The sequence below is a fragment of the Zingiber officinale genome, chromosome 6B (genome assembly GCF_018446385.1).
Source record: "Zingiber officinale cultivar Zhangliang chromosome 6B, Zo_v1.1, whole genome shotgun sequence".
Classification (NCBI taxonomy): Eukaryota; Viridiplantae; Streptophyta; class Magnoliopsida; order Zingiberales; family Zingiberaceae; genus Zingiber; species Zingiber officinale.
Genome location: NC_055996.1, coordinates 22,820,224 through 22,840,740, shown reverse-complemented (window position 1 = coordinate 22,840,740; position 20,517 = coordinate 22,820,224). Strand labels below are relative to the sequence as shown.

General features: G+C 41.9%; 1 pseudogene; it reads left to right on the top strand.

Annotated features, from left to right (window-relative positions):
* Window positions 1–14,284: 14,284 nt before the first annotated feature.
* LOC121990832 lies at window positions 14,285–15,261 on the top strand (annotated as a pseudogene).
* The last annotated feature ends 5,256 nt before the right edge of the window (window positions 15,262–20,517 follow it).

The window sequence follows — 20,517 nt, the reverse complement described above, 5'->3', positions numbered from 1 at the left end:
TTATAAATACTCTTCTACTAAGATCCAGTCCTCGACCTTCTTGGACTTCTCTTGCCTTGCCTTTAGTCTTCCAACATGCAAGGACTTCTTTATGCCAAGAAAAATGTACCTTACATGATTTACATAGTGCATGGTGACGATGAGGATGCCTACTAGAAAAATGAACTTCAAATCTCGTCCGACATGCATATTCATATTTACAAACTCTAAATAATAATTTTTTACAACAAACATACTTCATATCAAACTACTCCAAAAACATATCGAAAATAGTTATACATGCAAAATCATATCAAAATGTATCCAAAATAGTTATACATGCAAAAACATATCAAATGTATCCAATATAGTTATACATGAAAAATAACACAAAATAACCATCCTGAGCTAACACTAAATAACATCAAAAAGTATCCAAGATAGTTATACATGCAATACATAAAAATCTTCTCTCATACGCCCGACGCTTTGATGAACTAGGTTGTTCAGTCAACCCTTGTAATGCAGCATATGCTTGTTGCACCATTGGTATCACCTGATCTAGCATTAGACTCTCATCATCAGAATCCCATCATTGCACTATCGGCTCAAGCAAATTGCATGCAGTCATGACTCGCTCCCAAGGTTGAATAGCATCCACACTTACCTTCTTGTGAACATAGGTCGATTGGTGTTGTGGGTTTTGCACAATCGGATGAGAGTACTTGTTGTACCATTGCATATACTCTGGGGAACACTACCATGCAGGATCAATCAATCTACCATGATGAGCGTCTGACAATATATGGATGTCCCAAGCTATAAAGTACCCTCCAAGAACTCTCCACAAGACATTGTAATGGGCGTGTGTATTACCTCTTCTTGCCCTAACAGGAATAAGAGAATATAGTGGAATAGTTTGTACATGTCCAAATTGCCTGAGCACGCAATCAGGATGGTATATATAGCTCCACAATTTCCAATGATCTTATGTAGCCATAGTAAAAAGTAACTTCAGGACATGGAAAGATATGCCTCATATCAACATATGGATCCCAAATGACCTACAACATATTCACATTATATGACGCTAAGTTAATTAAGTATACAAAACAAAAATAAATAAATAAAATAAGTTAACTACTCACATCATTAGGATTAAGCGAATCCAACCACTCTCTATATGCTTGTACACCTCCTAAAGATGCTCTAGCATGTGCCTGTTGTGACCACCTCATCACAAGTGGTTCTCCAACATTATATTGTAGGTGTTGGTCCTCTTGGCAGCCGGCTAGAGGGGGGTGAATAGCCTTGTAAAGAAAAATAAACCTTCCTCGAACTTTATAACTTTATAATAACTAACACTTATATAAAAAATTAAGAGGCTTAAATAAAGAAAGAAAGAGGCACGAAAGAATTTACTTGGTTACAACCGGGAAGGTAGTTAATCCAAGGAAGTTGAAAGTGCACTAATTGTTAAACCCCGCGGGTGTTTTGATGTGATCAACCAAGTTGGTTAGGTCCTGCTTTGTGTTTGACCCCTGTGTCTAAGTGTGCAGGAGCTTAGGAGCGCAGGGAGTCAAGCGGAAGATGCAGCTAGCGAGAAGGCGGCACGGGAAGGGAGCTGACGGGCTCGGTGCGTCCGAAGGATGAGAGAGCTGCGAAAGAGTACACCGATGGGCGAGAAGAACGTGCGCGGCGTTCAAGGGACGTTAAGCCGGGAGGATGACTTCTCGAGGAGAAGGCCAGAAATTGGGTTCAGGTGAGCCCTATTTCGGTTGGCCGAAATCACCCAAAAGAACGTGACTTCGGAAGATGAAGCAAAGAAGCAAGCAAGCTAGAAAAACCTGCAAGCCAGCTTGGAGGTGCCTCCATCAGGCTTGGAGGCGCCTCCAGCTTGAAGGCGCTTTCAATGCTTGTTGGAGGTGCCTCCGACCTAGCAGAAGTGAACGTTGGGCTTTTGGATAAATTTTTATCCACTCTCTCGATGGAGGCACTTTGGACCCCTATTGGAGGCGCCTCGGACATCCGAGATAGGATTTCTAGAGGCTATATAAAGGCCTCTTGAACTATGAATTAGAAATCAACTGTTCCATCAACTCTGTAATCAATTCCTAGCAATAGTTCTGAGCTGTAAAAATGTAAAAGGATTCTACGCCTTCAAAGAAGGAGATTTTTCTACTGCACGCATTTCATTGCCCTGGATTAACAACCTTCTTGGTTGTAACCAGGTTAACTCCCGGTCTTCTCTGTTCTTCTGTTTACCTTTATCGTTTTAAGTTACTTTTTAATATTGCTATTGCGCTTTCGAGTTGAAAGATCCGAGGAGGGTAGTTTTAATTCGTGTAGGCAGTTCACCCCCCTCTTACCGGCCTTCGCTGCACCAACAAGTGGTATCAGAGCAAGACCGCCTCAGAAGGACTAACCGTCGACTAAAGCACAACGATCAAGATGATGGCCGGAGCGAATATTCATCCCCCGAAGTTCGACGGAGACTTCACGCCGTGGAAACGCCGGATGGAGGTATTTTTCAAGACAGAATTTGACATTTGCTTAATTATGAAATATGACTATGCAATTCCAAAAGATAAAGAAGAAAACATGTGGAGCAAAAATGAGAAAGCCGATTTTATCGCCAACGGAAAGGCCAAATTCCATCTGCTTAGCGTGCTGCCACCACAAGAGGTAAGTCGAATCAGAAGCTACGACTCCGTGAAAGACCTCTGGAAAAAATTCTTGGAGCTACACGAAGGTACCTCGAAAGCAAAGCTAGCGAGGCGCGACATCCTCCAGACTCAACTTACGAACCTCCAGATGAACCAAGGCGAGAAGGTAGCACAACTCTAAGTAAGGATCAAAGAGCTGATCACGCAACTAACCAATCTTGGAGAAGAAGTAACGAACCGGGACTCGATCCGGTACGTGCTCAACGCCTTCCCCAGAACTCCAGAATAGGCATCCTTAGTAGATGCATTTTACATCTCTAAGGACTTTGAGGTAATTACTTTAGAAAATCTATTTTCTACTTTTGAACTTCACGAATCTTGAGCTGCAAAGCCCAATGGAGTAGAGAAAACTAGTCAGAACATTGCCTTAAAGGCAAAAACAAACGCTTCTGACTCTGACGCATCGATTGACGAAAATGAAGCTGCGTTAATGGTAAGACGTTTTAATAAGTTTTTTAAATCTAACAAATTTAGATCGCATTCAAGTAAACGTCATCAAAAGACAAGGACAGTCCGTTGCTACAATTGCAATGAAGAAGGGCACATCAAGGATGACTGCCCGAAATTGAAGAGAAAACAGAAAGAGAAAGAAAAGGTAAAGTCCAAGAAGTCAGAATCCTCCAAACACAAGAACCTGAAAGCGACTTGGTCATACTCATCCTCCGAATCAGACCTCGAAGAATTTTCGGGGTTAGCGCTAGTGGCAAGCCATCAGCTGGAAGAAGAGTCAAGCTCAAAGATGAGCATAGATGAAGCGGGAGGAACATCAGAAGAGGAAAGCTGCAGTGAAGGGGGAGCATCACCAAATTAGGTAAGTAAGGTACGTGCTCTAACCCCTACTCAGTTGTTTAAATTTATCAAATCTCTTTCTAAAGATTTGTTTAAATTAGAAAAAGAAAATACTGAATTGAAAATAAAATTAGCAAAAGCATGTCCACTTGAGATGTACGATAATCTAACATCAAAAAATGAAAAATTAAAAATTGAAGTTGAAAAATGCATGTTTAAATAAATTTCCAAAATCAAAAATTAGAATTTATGGAAAATTAAATTGGTACATTAGAAACCATCAGGGTCAACTTAGAAGAGTGCCCAAGAAATATGTACCCCTTAAATTTTTGAATAATCCTGTAGGAAGGAACCTCTATTGGGTTCCGAAATCTGTGCTAAATTAATTTGTTTAATTAAGGCTTTCAAGAGAGAAAATTAAACAAAAAATTTCTTTATGAAACTTAGTCTAAGAAAATGGTTGTTGCTCTAATAACCAAGAAGGCCTAGTGCCTCGCCACGACCTGGAAGCTGAAATATTGAAATAAAATGTTTAATTAACTTTATGAAAAAGTATTAAACTAGAATTAAATAATGCTTTGAAAGTTTTTTTTAACATTTTTGAAAAACTCTAAAAATTCAGTTTACTTAGAAATTTTTTAGGAAAATTCTAAAAATTAATTTTGACTTACAAATCATTTTTGAAAAATTTCATTATGTTTAGAAAATTTTGGAAAATTCATCTTACTCAAAATTTTTCTAACTTAAAAATCTGCTAAATATTTTTTTAAATATCATACTTTTACCCCTTTTTTGCTGTGATCAAAGGGGTAGAGATTAACACAAGTTTAGGGGGAGATAATTTTTTTAAATTTTCTTCTTAAACTTTTATTTAGTTGCAATTTACTTATTGGAAATTTATGCTTAAAATGTTAGTTTAGTAATTATCTTTAAAATTACTATTTGTCTATTTTCTACCCTAACTTGAACTTGGGTTGATGCACATCAAAAAGGGGGAGATTGTTGAACCCCGCGGGTGTTTTGATGTGATCGACCAAGTTGGTTAGGTCCTGCTTTGTGTTTGACCCCTGTGTCTGAGTGTGCAGGAGCTTAGGAGCGCAGGATGTCGAGCGGAAGACGCAGCTAGCGAGAAGGACGACACGGGAAGGGAGCTGACGGGCTCGGTGCGTCCGAAGGACGAGAGAGCTGCAGAAGAGTACATCGGTGGGAGAGAAGAACGTGTGCGACGTTCGAGGGACATTAATCCAGGAGGAAGACTGCTCGAGGAGAAGGCCGGAAATTGGGTTCGGGTGAGCCCTATTTCGGTTGGCCGGAATCACCCAAAAGAACAGGACTTTGGAAGACGAAGAAAAGAAGCAAGCAAGCTGGAAAAAGCTGCCAGCCAGCTTGGAGGCGCCTCCATCAGGCTTGGAAGCGCCTCTAGCTTGAAGGCGCCTTCAATGCTTGTTGGAGGCGCCTCAGACTTGGAAGAAGTGAACGTTAGGCTTTTGGATAAAGTTTTATCCACTCTCTCGATGGAGGCACCTTGGACCCCTATTGGAGGAGCATCGGACATCCGAGATAAGATTTCCAGAGGCTATATAAAGGCCTCTGGAACTAGGAATTAGAAATCAACTGTTCCATCAACTCTGTAATCAATTCCTAACAATAGTTCTGAGCTGTAAGAGTATAAAAGGCTTCTCCACCTTCAGAGAAGGAGATTTTTCTACTGTGCACTTTTCATCGCCCTGGATTAACAACCTTCTTGGTTTTAACCAGGTTAACTCCCGGTCTTCTCTGTTCTTCTGTTTAGCTTTATCGTTTTAAGTTACTTTTTATTATTGCTATTGCGCTTTTGAGTTGAAAGATTCGAGGAGGGTAGTTTTAATTCGTGCAGGCAGTTCACCCCCTCTTGTCGGTCTCCGCTGCACCAACAAGTGGTATCAGAGCAAGACCGCCTCAGAAGGACTAACCGCCGATTGAAGCACAACGATCAAGACGTTGGTCGGAGTGAATATTCATCCCCCGAAGTTCGACGGAGACTTCGCGACATGGAAACGCTGGATGGTGGTATTTTTCAAGACAGAATTTGACATTTGCTTAATTATGAAATATGACTATGCAATTCCAAAAGATAAAGAAGAAAACACGTGGAGCAAGAAGGAGAAAGCAGATTTTATCGCCAACGGAAAGGTCGAATTCCATCTACTTAGCATGCTGCCACCACAAGAGGTAAGTCGAATCGGAAGCTACGACTCTTTGAAAGACCTCTGGGAAAAATTCCTGGAGCTACACGAAGGTACCTCGGAAGCAAAGCTAGCGAGGCGCGACATCCTTCGGAATCAACTTATGAACCTCCGGATGAACCAAGGCGAGAAGGTAGCACAACTCCAAGTAAGGATCAAAGCGCTGATCACGCAACTAACCAATCTTGGAGAAGAAGTAACGAACCAGGACTTGATCCGGTACGCGCTCAACGCCTTCCCCAGAACTCCAGAATGGGCATCCTTAGTAGATGCATTTTACATCTCTAAGGACTTCGAGGTAATTACTTTAGAAAATCTATTTTCTACTTTTGAACTTCACAAATCTCGAGTTGCAGAGCCCAATGGAGTAGAGAAGTCTAGTCAGAACATTGCCTTAAAGGCAAAAACAAATTCTTCTGACTCTGACGCATCGATTGATGAAAATGAAGCAGCGTTAATGGTAAGACGTTTTAATAAGTTTTTTAAATCTAATAAATTTGGATCGCATTCAAGTAAACGTCATCAAAAGACAAGGACAGTCCGTTGCTACAATTGTAATGAAGAAGGGCACATCAAGGATGACTGCCCGGAATTGAAGAGCAAACAGAAAGAGAAAGAAAAGGTAAAGTCCAAGAAGTTAGAATCCTCCAAATACAAGAACCTGAAAGCGACTTGGTCTGACTCATCCTCCGAATCAGACCTCGAAGAATTCTCGGGGTTAGCGCTAGTGGCAAGCCATCAGCTGGAAGAAGAGTCAAGCTCAGAGATGAGCATAGATGAAGGGGGAGGAACATTAGAAGAGGAAATCTGCATTGAAGGGGTAGCATCACCAAATTAGGTAAGTAAGGTACGTGCTCTAACCCCTACTCAGTCGTTTAAATTTATCAAATCTCTTTCTAAAGATTTGTTTAAATTAGAAAAAGAAAATACTGAATTGAAAATAAAATTAGCAAAAGCATGTCCACTTGAGATGTACGATAATCTAACATCAAAAAAAGAAAAATTAAAAAATGAAGTTGAAAAATGCATGTTTAAATAAATTTCCAAATTAAAAAATTAGAATTTATGGAAAATTAAATTGGTACATTAGAAACCATCAGGGTCAACTTAGAAGAGTGCCCAAGAAATATGTACCACCTAAATTTTTGAATAATCCTGTAGGAAGGAACCTCTATTGTGTTCCGAAATCTGTGCTAAATTAATTTGTTTAATCAAGGCTTTCAAGAGAGAAAATTAAAGAAAGAATTTTTGTATGAAACTTTGTCTAAGGAAGTGGTTGTTGCTCCAATAACCAAGAAGGTCTAGTGCCTCGCCACGACCTGGAAGCTGAAATATTGAAATAAAATGTTTAATTAGCTTTATGAAAAAGCATTAAACTAGAATTAAATAATGCTTTGAAAGTTTTTTTTAACATTTTTGAAAAACTCTAAAAATTCAGTTTACTTAGAAATTTTTTTGAAAAATTCTAAAAATTAATTTTGACTTACAAATCATTTTTGAAAATTTTCATTCTGTTTAGAAAATTTTGGAAAATTCATCTTACTCAAAATTTTTCTAACTTAAAAATCTGCTAAATATTTTTTTAAATATCATAATTTTACCCCATTTTTGCAGTGATCAAAGGGGGAGAGATTAATACAAGTTTAGGGGGAGATATTTTTTTTTTAATTTTCTTCTTAAACTTTTATTTAGTTGCAATTTTACTTATTGCAAATTTATGCTTAAAATGTTAGTTTAGTAATTCTCTTTAAAATTACTATTTGTCTATTTTCTACCCTAACTTGAACTTGAGTTGATGCACATCAAAAAGGGGGAGATTGTTGAACCCCGCGGGTGTTTTGTTGTGATCAACCAAGTTGGTTAGGTCCTGCTTTGTGTTTGACCCCTGTGTCTGAGTGTGCAGGAGCTTAGGAGCGCAGGAAGTCGAGTGGAAGACGCAGCTAGCGAGAAGGACGACACGAGAAGGGAGCCGACGGGCTCGGTGCGTCCGAAGGATGAGAGAGCTGCGGAAGAGTACACTGGTGGGCGAGAAGAACGTGCACGGTGTTCGAGGGATGTTAAGCCGGGAGGAAGACTGCTCGAGGAGAAGGCCGGAAATTGGGTTCGGGTGAGCCCTATTTCGGTTGGCCGGAATCACCCAAAAGAACGAGACTTCGGAAGATGAAGCAAAGAAGCAAGCAGCTGGAAAAAGCTGTCAGCCAGCTTGGAGGCGCCTCCATCAGGCTTGGAGGCACCTCCAGCTTGAAGGTGTATTCAATGCCTGTTGGAGGCACCTCGGACTTGGCAAAAGTGAACGTTGGGCTTTTGGATAAAGTTTTATCCACTCTCTCGATGGAGGCGCCTTGGACCCCTATTGGAGGCGCCTCGGACATCTGAGATAGGATTTCCAGAGGCTATATAAAGGCCTCTGGAACTAGGAATTAGAAATCAACTGTTCCATCAACTCTGTAATCAATTCCTATCAATAGTTCTGAGCTGTAAGAGTGTAAAAGGCTTCTCCGCCTTCAGAGAAGGAGATTTTTCTACTGCGCGCTTTTCATCGCCCTGGATTAACAACCTTCTTGGTTGTAACCAGGTTAACTCCTGGTCTTCTCTATTCTTCTGGTTAGCTTTATCGTTTTAAGTTACTTTTTATTATTGCTATTGCGCTTTCGAGTTGAAAGATTCGAGGAGGGTAGTTTTAATTCGTGCAGGCAGTTCACTCCCCTCTTGCAAGCCTCCGCTGCACCAACAATAATATCTCTTTCAGGCGGAGAAGCCTCTTATAGCAGTTGAAGCACTCAGTTATAGAATAAGATTGAAAAGAAATGAATTACAAGTATTGTTATGATCTTCTGGGATCAGGGTTGTATTTATAGCCTTGGTCGTGGCGCCTGGAAGGGTTCCAGCGCCTGGGGGGATAAATTTTTATCCCCATCACAACGGAACGCGACACGTCATGTTTCAGATAAAATCCTGATCGAGCGCCCAGAAGGGTTCCGGGCGCTCAGAGTCCGGGCACCTCGGATAGGTCGAGGAACCCCAAACTAGCTCACGGCTCCCTGGACTGAAAAAATCAACTTTTTATTGATTTTCAGTCCTATTCTTCTATTCTGTTTCCACTCGTATTGGTCTGGGTCTTCCACTCTGGCTCTGCTCACTTGGCTGATCTCAGCCATCTGGAATATGGCTCATCCGAACCCAACTTTAGGCCTTTGAACAATCTTCCGCTTCGATTTCTCGTCCTTCAGAAATGTTACGCGCCTCCTTCTCATCCACCCACATACTCTTCCGCTGCACCTCATCCCTCAAATGCACCGAGCCTGTAGGCTCTATCTCCCATGTTGTCCTTCTCGCTAGTTGTGTCTTTCGTCCGACTTCCTGTGCTCCTAAGTTCCTGCATACTTAGACACATGGGTTAACTACCAATAGAACCTGACTTGACTTGGTTGATCACATCAAAACTACCTTGGGGTACTTACAATCTCCCCCTTTTTGATGTGAGTAAACCCAAGTTAAGTTAGGGTAATCCATAAACAAATAATAGTTTTAATTTTTACAAGTAAAAGAATTTACAAGTAATGTGCAAAAAATTTACAAGTATAAAACTTAAAAATTTGTACTACCCTCCCCCTAGACTTGATCTTCACTACTCTCCTTTTTTATCACATTAAAAATGGAGTACTTTTAAAATGACTTTAGAAAATTTAAATTAAAAGTCTAAGGAAAACCAAATTTTGAAAAGAAAAAAAACTCCTTAAAAAAATTAACAAAGGTTGAACAGAAAAAATCTCTTTAATTTTAGGCAAAAAAATTCCATTTTGATAATTAATTCATAGAAGTTGTCTAACGATAAAAATTGTTTAAATAAAATTTCACATAAACATAACTTTGCTGAAATAACTTAAAATGATGAGAAATTTTGACAAACAATTTAAAGCATTTTTATAACTACTAAATGTTTAACAGTTAGTCAATTAAATACTTATTTCAATAATTGACTTCTAGGCTATAGCGAGGCACTAGGCCTTCTTGAATATTGGAACAACAACCACTTTCTAAACAAAGCCTTTTAAAGAAATTGAATATTTAATTTTCTCTTTTAAAGCCCTAAGTCTAAAAACAATCAATCTAAATATGCTTTTGGAATCCAAAATAGATTTCTTCCTACATGATTAATTAATAATTTCTTAGAAATATATTTCTATGATATTTTTCTAATTTGACCCTTATGATATTTGAGATACCAGTTAACTCCTGAATAATTTCTAAAATTAGAAGAAATAAAAGTTGAGCATGCATGACTTTTCAAATTTTCTATTTCCTTTTTCAATTTTTCATTTTCTATATTTTACTTTGTTGAAATCTTCTAATTGACAAGAACTAGCTAAGATTGATTTTAAATCCTTATTTTCTTTCTCTAATTTACAATAATTTTTTTATAATAGTTTTATGAACTGAAATAACTTGTCAAGAGGAAAAAATTGTACCTGACTTACCTTGTCGATTTCGTAATCTGAAGCTTCCCCTGAAGTACTACTTTCTTCTAATGTCGCTCCTCCTTCATCGATGCTCTCAATGCTCATTTCGAATGAGCTTGCTTCTTATTTGTCTTCTTGGTGACTTGCTACTAACGCAATTCCGGCGAGGGCTTCTATCTCTGATTCAGATGACGTGTTGTCCCACGTCACCTTTAGATTATACTTGGGTCAGGCTAGCTTCTTGTTCTTTTCCTTGTCCTTGTCTTTGCTCTTAAATTTTGGACAGTTATCTTGGAAATGTCCTTCTTCATTATAGTGGTAGCATCTTACTTTCCTTTTTCTTTTTGTACCTTGCACTTAATTAAATTTATTATATTTAAATATTTTTTTAAAATTTCTTATCATTAACGTCGTTTTGTCATCGTCAAGTGATGTCTCAGAATCTGGTTTATCTATTTTAGCCTTTAAGGCAATGTTTTTCCTTGATTCCTTCTTTAAACCTGCACATCTTAACTCATGAATTTCAAAAGTTAAAAAAAACTCTTCTACAGTGCTTACATCTAAATCCTTAAAGATGAAATATGCATCTACTAAGGTCGACCATTCTGGAGTCCTAGGAAATGCATTAAGTGCGTACCTTAGCGAATCTCGGTTGGTTACCTTTTCTCCAAGATTCGTGAGTCCGATGATGAGCTCCTTGATTCTTGAGTGGAGTTGTGTGATGATTTCACCTTCTTCTAACCGGAGGTTGCTAATCTAGTTCTGGAGCAGGTCCCGTCTCACTAGTTTTGCCTCCCAGGTCCCTTCGTATAGTTCTAGGAATTTCTCTCAGAATTCCTTGGCTGACTCATAGGCTCTGATCTGATTGACTTTTTATGGCGGTAAGATGATTAGCAGATGGACCTCTGCTTTACCATTTGCTACGAAGTTGGCTTGCTCCTTTTTCATTCATTGATATTCTTCTTTGTCTTTCGGAACTACAAAATCATATTTCATAATTATTAATAATTCAAAATTTGTTTTAAAAATACCTTGATCTTTTTCTTCCAACTCGCAATTCCCCCTCGAACTTCGGTGGGTTGATGTTCGGTCCATCCATCCCGTGTGTTTCGTTCGACAGTTAGTCCTCCTGAAGCAAACCGGCTCTGATGCCACTTGTTGGTCCCCTTGGCGGCCGACTAGAGGGGGGTGAATAGCCTTGCAAAGAAAAAAGAACCTTCCTCGAACTTTATAGCTTTATAAGAATTAATACTTACATAAAATAATTAAGAGGCTTAAATAAAGAAAGGAAGAGGCACGAAAGAGTTTACTTGGTTACAACCGAGAAGATTGTTAATCCAAGGAAGTTGAAAGCACACTAATGTCTCCTTCAGGCGGAAAAGCCTCTTACAGTAATTGAAGCACTTAGTTATAGAACAAGATTGAAAGAAATGAATTACAAGTGTTGTTCTGACATTTTGGGACGAGGGATGTATTTATAGTAATAGTCGGGGCACTTGGAAGGGTTCTAGGGGCCCGAGGGGATAAACTTTTATCCCTATCACAACGGATCACGTTCCCGATAAAATCTTGCTCTGGGCGCCCCAGACCAGCTCAGGGCGCCCTGGACAGAAAAATCAACTTTTTGTTGATTTTCGGTCCCGGTCTTTCACTACATTTCCGCTCACATTAGTCCGGGTCTTCCGCTCCGACTCCACTCGCTTGGGTGATCTCGGCCATCTGGAATAGAGCTCACCCGAACCTAACTTCCGGCCTTCGAGCAATCTTCCACTCTGGCTACTCGTCCCTCAGAAACACTACGTGCCTCCTTCTCGTCCGCCCGCGTACTCTTCCACAACACCTCGTCCCTTGGATACACCAAGCCCGTCGGCTCTCTCTCCCGTGCCGTCCTTCTCGCTAGCTGCATCTTTCACCCGACTTTCTGTGCTCCTAAGTTCCTGCACACTTAGACACGAAGGTTAAATACCAACAAGACTTAACCTGACTTGGTTGATCACATCAAAACTACCTTGGGGGTACTTACAGTAGGTTGTACGGAGGCCTAGTTGTTGGGAAGTGTTTATATATATATATATATATATATATATATGTCTACATGTGAGAGAACATATTAAATTCAAGGTAATTAAGTAACAAAACAAATATGTATATAAAATGTCTAATACCTCCAACAAGGTCAAATATCAAAAATCTCTTTCACCGCTACCCTAGATTCGAGCGCCAACTGTTGATATAGATGTACTAAAGTAGCAGCTCCCCATGCATACCTATGTATCATACCTATATCCTCCAAAAAATCCAAGAGGCCTATTGAGATCCGAGTACAAGTCTTGTCAGATAAAAGAGTGTACCCCATAACATATAGCAAAAATGCCTTCGCTGAATATGTGTCATCATTAGACTTGTGACTAAAATTCTTGCGCAACCACTCTAACTTCATAGACGAACAATCGACTTATTAACTTCATCCAATGTCACACTAAACAATCGACTAATTGTTGATGAATGTCAGGTTTGTCATCGCTTGTAGGCTGCAATGGAATCCTTATCACCAGTAGACCAAGAAGACAATACACATCGTCTAAAGTGATTGTCATCTCTCCAAATGGCATATGAAAGGTATTGGTCTCTAGTTGCCAACGTTCCACAAAAGTAACAATCAAATTTTTATTCGGCTTCTGGTGCGACATCTCTCTCACTTGATCAAGATAGGAGTCCCTAAAGAAACTCCTCCACGGTTGGACTACTCCTGAATCAAAGTCCCATTGTAGTAATTTGGTTGTGTGGCATAGAGATTTGAGCATGTCTCGCTCTTCACCGAACCAAATTTTTAATGCTACATGTGTTTTAAAACCCCACAATAGTGATGGATCATGTGGACCACCTAGAATGATTCGTGCAGTATTTCATCATCTTCATTGTTCCCTCCAATGGGATCGTGCTCTTCTTCACTCTCATTCATTCCTGAAGGTAAATTTTCTTGTGGAGGTACCTCTTCATTCACATCTTGTAGTGGTACTTGTGGTGGTACCTCTTCATGCATATCTTCTTATTGTGGTACCTCTTCTTGAGGTACTTGTGATGATTGTACCTCTTCTTGTAATGATTGTACCTCTCGTGCAAGTCTTTCTTATCGATGCTTTCTATCAGAAGGCATTGGTCTATTCCTCGAAAATATCTTCAACATTTTTAATGTACATAAGAAACAAGTGAATTAGATATACAATCAACATATGTTGAAAGGAAACAGAGATGTTCGACCACTTAAAATGAAACAAAACACAATGTGTTCGACAACACACAACCGAACAAATTTATTGGTGTTTAGCTGCTAGAGGCCAAACGTTTAGTGTTTCATTCGACATTCATTGATCTAACACATTGTGTTGCATTCGGTAGACCATGACTGAATAAATCATGGTGCATTCGGCAGATTGTAGCTGAACAAGCAATAATGTGTTCGACAAACTAGGGAAGAATGAGACACGACTAAAATTTGAGAGATTTTTACGAACACTTGAAACCTAAATACAAAATCTAACAAAAATAATATAATGATTTGAACGAGCACTAACATTGTTTGATTCGATTGGAAATCGAGTTGCTCAAGTGGAGAGATGAGAAGGAGAGATGAAGGGCCCTCTTGTTTCTTTGATCCTCGAATTCCAGCAACGACGAAAATGGCACAGGTAGGAGCTATGGCGAAAATGGAGTAGATAAGGAAGATGATGATAAGCTTTTGTTAGATTTTTAGGATTTTTAGAAAGGGTGAAATAGAAATTTTATAAGATGTATGCATGATAGGATAGGATTGGGTTGATTAGGATAGAATTAAAGGTAGGATAAATAATCCCTCTTAAGGCCAATGTATTATGAATCCTACCCTTAATCATCCATAATCCTACCTCTAATTAACTCTATTAAATTCTTGATTAAAAACTTTTTGAAAATATAATCCTATCTATCATGCATATCAAATGAGAGCCTTAATTCAACCTCTTTACTTTCAAAAACCAAGACTTCTCTTTCCCGTCAACCGTTCCTTTTCATGTTCCCTTCCTCTGTACCTTTTCTCTTCACAGATTCTTCCCTCTCCACAGCGAGCATGGAGGATCTTTTCTTCACTTCCACAGTCAGCAGGGAGGATCTCTTATTCTCTATCGCTGGTTTGATTTCTCTCCACAAGTTGATCCCCAAACCCTAGCAAAAATCAGAGTCAAATTCAAAACGTCTCCTTCGTCTCTCATCTCTTGCATTGGGTTTCCACTCTGGAAAAGAGAAGAGGATCGAGGAGCACAACCAACTGCAGTTGGTGGACCGGGAAGATGAAGATGAAGATGAAGAAGAACTCTTCAAGTTGATCGACAAATTGATTTTGCAAGGGATTAACGTAGGCGACATTAAGAAGCTCTTGGATACAGGGATATACACATGCAATGGTCTAATGATGCACATGAAAAAGAACTTAACGAGGATCAAGGGACTATCTGAAACCAAGGTGGATAAGATCTGTGAGGCTACTGAGAAGCTCGTGAACATTGGGTACGTAACCGAAACTGATCTGCTTCTCAAGAAAAAGGCGGTGATTCAAATTACCACGGGAAGCCAAGCTTTGGATGAACTCCTTGGCGGTGGAATCAAGACACTCTCAATCACTGAGGCATTTGGAGATTTCTGATCAGGGAGACGTAATTGGTGCACATGCTCTGTGTATCGCAGCTATAGATCCACATGCACAGAGGCAACGGAAAGGTAGTGTATATCAACGCTGAGGGAACTTTCCATCCAGATCGGATCGTGCCGATTGCAGAGAGGTTTGGGATGGACGCTGGGGCCATTCTTGATAATATCATATACGCTTGTGTCTATACTTACGAGCACCAGTACAATTTTCTCCTCGGCCTCGCCGCCAAGATGTCCGAAGTGCCCTTCAGGCTTATGATTGTGGATTCTGTGACAGCATTGTTTCGGGTCGACTTCTCTAGACGCGGCGAGCTTGCTGAGCGCTTGCAAAAATTGTCGCAAATGCTCTCCCTCTTAATTAAGATTGTCGAGGAGTTCAATGTGACCGTCTTCCTGTGATGTGCTTGCCCATGCTATAAAATATGGTACCCAAATAATAAGGTTATTTGGGAAATAATCTTATTGGAATTTTAGAAATTTTTAGGAATTTTCTTGGAATTTTTCGGAGCTCGTATTACATATGTTAGGGGGATAAATTATTGGGCTAGAGGAAAGCCTGTTTAAGCTACCTTATTTGAATGAGAAAATGTTTGTTTTTTTAAGTATTTCTTTTCTTTTCCTTCATTTCTTTACCCATGCCCTAAGTCCCCCTTGCGTCGATTTCCCTTGCTCCCGACGTCGCTTCCCTCTTCCTCTCGTTCCCTCTCAACCCGATCATCTTCCCTGAGCCCTTCATCTCCCCCAAACCCCCAAACTGACGCCGCGACGCCTCTCCTTCCCCGCATACAAAACCCATTGGCCAAGGGAAGTCGAACCTTCTCCTTTGCGTCATTGCCTTCCATCCTCTCCACTGTTGTCTCTTCTTCCATCTCTGTGCTGCCGCTGGCCATCATAGGCCGTCTCTTGTCACCAGCTATCACAAGAGCCACCGAACCTCTCCCTCACGCTGTGCCACCCCTATTGGATCGCTGCCACTCGATCGCACCTGTATCTACAACCGATCCATTCCCTAACCACTGTCTCTTCTCACCGACACCGACTGCCCAAGCCCTGATCCAGTCATCATCTGTTTGTTCCTGGCCGCGATAACTCGCCGGAAGCCAAGCACATGAGCTTCCTTGTTCGGTTGTACCCTAGCTTTTAGCCTGATGCCCTCTTCACTGGAGCAGGCCACGGTCCAAACTAGGTGCCACCACTGATCCTACCTTTCCTTCTGATTTCCTTTGAGTTGGTGCCCTAGTGTCGTTGTTATCCTTCTTTGTCGTGGCACACAACACAGTGACACTCGGATTTCATCTGAGAGTAGCCAGCAGATTTAGATTAAGGTAAGATAGGATGGATATGTGTTTGATACACCAATGATCGGATGCTAAGGTTAGCTGTGTTATAGGGTACTTGAGTGGAGATTAGCGACTCCACCTTGCAGCAGCCACTGGATCCGGCAGCAACCTCCTCTTGCAGTGGATCAACGATTAAGACATCAAATTGGGGACTTTGATTTGAGACAAGCGTCTCGACGTGGGAGCTATCTTATACGATCTTCTTTCTGAAGCGGGGACCTTTGACTTATCTTTTTGATATTGTCATTCTGATATACTTAGTGAGTTAAAACTAGTAGTAATAGTTATGTTGATATCTGCTTGGTATGTCACTACTTGTAACGACCCGACCCCTTGGCCCCTTGGGCGGCCACACTAGCGGCCCAACTGGCGGCCCAACCTTGGTCCCTTGGGCGGCCACAATGGCGGCCCAACTGGTGACCCCTTATGTCGTCGACCGACGACCCTCGGGCCTGCCATTACTCACTAGGTCTTCCCACCCCCGGCCAGTGAATTTTTGTCTTCCCCAGGATTCGAACTCTAGACCTCCAGGCTAAGTACTAGAGTTTATGAATCCTGGTAGCCAAGTGAGTGGCGCTCACTTGGCTATCAGGATTCATAAACTCTAGTACTTAGTCTGGAGGTCTAGAGTTCGAATCCTGGGGAAGGCAAAAATCCATTGGCCAGGGGTGGGAAGACCTAGTGAGTAACGGCAGGCCCGAGGGTCGCCCAAGGGACCAAGGTTGGGCCGCCCAAGGGACCAAGGTTGGGCCGCTAGTGTGGCCGCCCAAGGGGCAGAGAGGCCGGGTCGTTACAATAAAAAGCTCACTTGGCTACCAGGATGCATAAACTCTAGTACTTATCCTGGAGGTCTAGAGTTCGAATCCTGGGGAAGGCAAAAATCCACTGGCCAGGGGTGGGAAGTGTTGGTGCAACCTTAGGTCAAGGTTGACCTGGTTGACTTGACTCGAGTTGACCTGACTCGAGTTGTATTTTGATGTTTGACTTGGGAAGATTGTCGGTGCAACCTTAGGTCAAGGTTGACCTAGTTGAGTTGCATGTTGATGTTTGACACTCGTGGAAGAGTTGTATTCTTGATATGGGACAAGAATAGATGTTTAGGAGATTATTGGGGCAACCGTAGGTCAAGGTTGACCTGGTTGACCTGATTCGGGAAAAAGTCCAAGTATGGAGACTTGGCAACCGAAAAGTCCAAGCAGGGAGCTTGGCACTAGAAAAGTCCAAGTATGGAGACTTGGCACTGGAAAAGTCCAAGCAGGGAGCTTGGCACGCGAAAAGTCCAAGTATGGAGACTTGGCACGGGAAAAGTCCAAGTATGGAGACTTGGCACGGAAAAGTCCTAACTGGGATGTTAGGCAGTGTGGAAAGTCCTGGTGAGTGAAGCCAGGCAGTGGGAAAGTCCTAACTGGAATGTTAGGCAGTTGGAAAGTCCTGGTGAGTAGGCGGTGGGAAAGTCCTAACTGGGATGTTAGGCGGTTGGAAAGTCCCAGTGAGTGAAGCAGCGGTGAGAAAGTCCTAAGCTGGATGTTAGGCGGTTGGAAAGTCCGGTGAGTGAAGGCGGTGGGAAAGTCCTAACGGGGAGGTAAGGCAGTTGGAAAGTCCTGGTGAGTGAAGCCAGGCAGTGAGAAAGTCCTAACTGGGATGTTAGGCAGTGTGAAAACCCTAGTGAGTGAAGCTAGGTGAAAGTCCTGGTGAGTGAAGCCGGGCAAGGGAAAATCCAGATGGATCAAGGGTGATCGGACATCTGGTGATGGGAAGTCCAAGTAGGTCATAGGAGTGACCAGATACTTGGCACGAAGAGGAAAGTCCAAGTGGGTCAAAGGGATTGACCGGACACTTGGTGGGGAGTCTTAGCAGGTCAAGGGAGTGACCGGATGCTAAGCATGATGTACCAATAGGTCAAGGTTGACCGGATATTGGTTTGGAAGGTTTGGGACTTGGTTTGGGCAAAAACCAAGCTCTGGATCGGTCTGCAGACTGATCCAGTGATACGTTTGTGTATCTGATCGATCTGGTGACCGATCAGATGACAAACAGAAGGTGATCATCGGTTCTGTGAGCTTACTGATCGGTATGGGGACTGATCAGCATGAAGCCTGATCGGTCTCCACGACCGATCAGAGACGCAGCCGAGAGAGGTGGGATCGGTCTGTGGCCTGATCGGTCCACAGACCGATCAGGAAACGGACAGAAAGTTGGGCAACTTTCTGTGAAGCATTCTGATCGGTCTAGGGACCGATCAGCCCAGAGCCTGATCGGTCCCCGAGACCGATCAGAAGGGTCCTGGACCGATCAGGGTGGAGCCTGATCGGTCCACGATTCGACCGTTGAGTCACAACGGGTCGCTCCGTCTTCTCCGCTGGCTTCTGTCTTCACTGTGCAGGTTCGCAGGTTATAAAAGGAGATCAAGGCTTTGGTGCAACTTCTTCTTCTTCTTCCTGATTACTGCGATTAGAGCTTTGCTGAGCTCTCATTGTGCTGAAGCTCTGCGTGAGTTTCCTGCTGGTTTTCTAGCTGAGTTTGGATCCTAGAAGCTGCTGTTTCATCTGGGTTCCAATCGACAACAAGAGGCAAGCAAGTGTTTTTACATTCCTGTTGTTCTTGTGTTCTTGTTCTTCTTGTACTCCTTATTGCTGTTGCAAAGATTGTGGTGAGATTTCTCCACCCCGAAGGAGTTTATATTAGCCGGTTCTCCGGGGACTCATCCACCGACGGATTGATAGGGCTCGTCCACCTTACGGACACGCCGAGGAGTAGGAGCATCATCTCCGAACCTCGTACATCGCTGTGTTAAGGTTTGATATTCTTCCTGTCGTTTCTAGTTTATTTTTCCGCTGCGCTAACGAATTGTAGGAAGAAACGAGTGATTTGGGGCGGCTATTCACACCCCCCCCCTCTCTAGCCGCGTACGAAGAGATCCTAACAAGTGGTATCAGAGCGAGGCCGCTCTTCGACGGATCAACACCCAGGGGAGCACGGGCTAGAGATGGATCTCTATGGAGAAGATGTCACGATTCAACCCTTCTACGAGTCTCATGACAACTTCACATATTGGAAGGTAAGGATGATGTATTTTCTTAGAACTAATATGTTACATTGGTTTTGTGTACAAGAAGGGTTTTCCCCTCCGATGGATGAGGAAGGAAAACCTATCAAGAAGAAGGAGTGGACGAAAGAGCAAATCCGACAATCCGAAATCAATGACGAGGTAACAAAAATTATTGAATTTGCTTTGCCTAATAATGTTTTGTGCAAGATAGATAGGTACAACAACGCCAAGGAATTGTGGAACAATTTGGCAAAATTCCATGAAAAGGAGCCTAGTGAGCCGAGTAGCTCACATCATGGAGGAAGCGAATTGGAAGTTGAGGGCCACTCAACATCCAAGGAAGAAGAGGAGGAGAGCTCTTGTTCAAGATCGGAGCAAGAAGAGGCATCTACCTCCGGAAGGGATGAAGAAGAAAGCTCATCTCCATCCACAAACCTAGGTAACTCAAACACTTTAATTTCGAGCAAATTACATATATTATGCTTTGAGTGTAGGGAGTATGGACATTACAAGAGCAAATGTTCAAAGAGAGTTAGGAAGACTCCACCGGCACCTAAGGTCAAGGAAGCCGGAGGCCCGATACGCAAAGGCAAGGAGCACGTGGTGTGCTTCCAATGCAAGTGAAGGGGACACTATAGGAGCCAATGTCCGAGGGGGAGGCAACCTCACAAGGACAAGAAACCAAGCACATCAATAGGGGGGGCTAAGGCAAACCCTAAGGTAATCTCTAAGGTTCATTATTGCAATTCTAATAAAACTCATGCTAGTAGTTTTGTTGCAATTGTTAATAATGATAAGCATGTTAACTTTAGGAACCAATACATGTGCTTAGGAGCTAAACATGTTAGCCTAGGTAAGGATAACACTAGAAATACCAACCCTAGGATTAACGCTTCTAAAGTTAAGGAAAACCTAGGTAGAAATCCCAAGAAGACTAGACACATGCCTAGGAATATCTCAAGAGAAAATGACAAGTTAACACTTGAGGTATTAGAGAGGAAAAATCAAGTCTTGAGGTCAAGACTTGATAATTTAGAAAAGACTCTTAAAAACATGGAGAAGTCATCTCTAGGGTTTAAGAGTCAAAAACCCAAGTCCAAGGACAAGAAAGGTTTGGGTCACAAACCTAAGTCCCAAGTGGTCAAGCCCACTTATCATAGTGTTCCATTCGATTATGGAACAAAACCTAGGGCTAGGAAGACCACCACCAAGGTCACAAGGAGACACCCTAGAGTTGATCTTGATGAGTCCCAAATGACCAAGGCT